We start from the raw sequence: 451 nt of genomic DNA, 5'->3' as shown, positions 1-451 counted from the left end.
GGTGGTGGAAGGGGGATGATAGTGGCGATGGGCAGAGGTTGGGCATTAAAGGAATGATGGGGATAGCAAAAAGGGAAGCGATACAGACATACTGCTGTACTGTATGTCTCAATGTATGCCTTACATACAAAGCCAGAGTGGTAGTGTATGCATGTAGTGTATAGGCTTGGTGTGTACTAGCATGGCCAGTGTGTTGTACATAATGTATAAAGTGTTCTTTTGTATGGCCAGCGTGTATAGTAAGTGCAAAAAGTGTATGGCTGGTGTATAGTGTAAGGATATAGTGCATACAGTTGGTGTCGATGAAGATAGTAATGCTAGGAGATACTAATAAGTCATATATATTTTCTTAATATGGACTGTCAGTAAAAATAAATCATAAAATACAGTTTGATATGTTTTCAGTCTATGACTCGTAAATGCATATCCGTACAGGATTGATTAATTTTAG

The sequence above is a fragment of the Penaeus monodon genome, chromosome 28 (genome assembly GCF_015228065.2).
Source record: "Penaeus monodon isolate SGIC_2016 chromosome 28, NSTDA_Pmon_1, whole genome shotgun sequence".
In the NCBI taxonomy this organism is placed as follows: domain Eukaryota; kingdom Metazoa; phylum Arthropoda; class Malacostraca; order Decapoda; family Penaeidae; genus Penaeus; species Penaeus monodon.
This window is presented reverse-complemented; position numbering follows the sequence as displayed.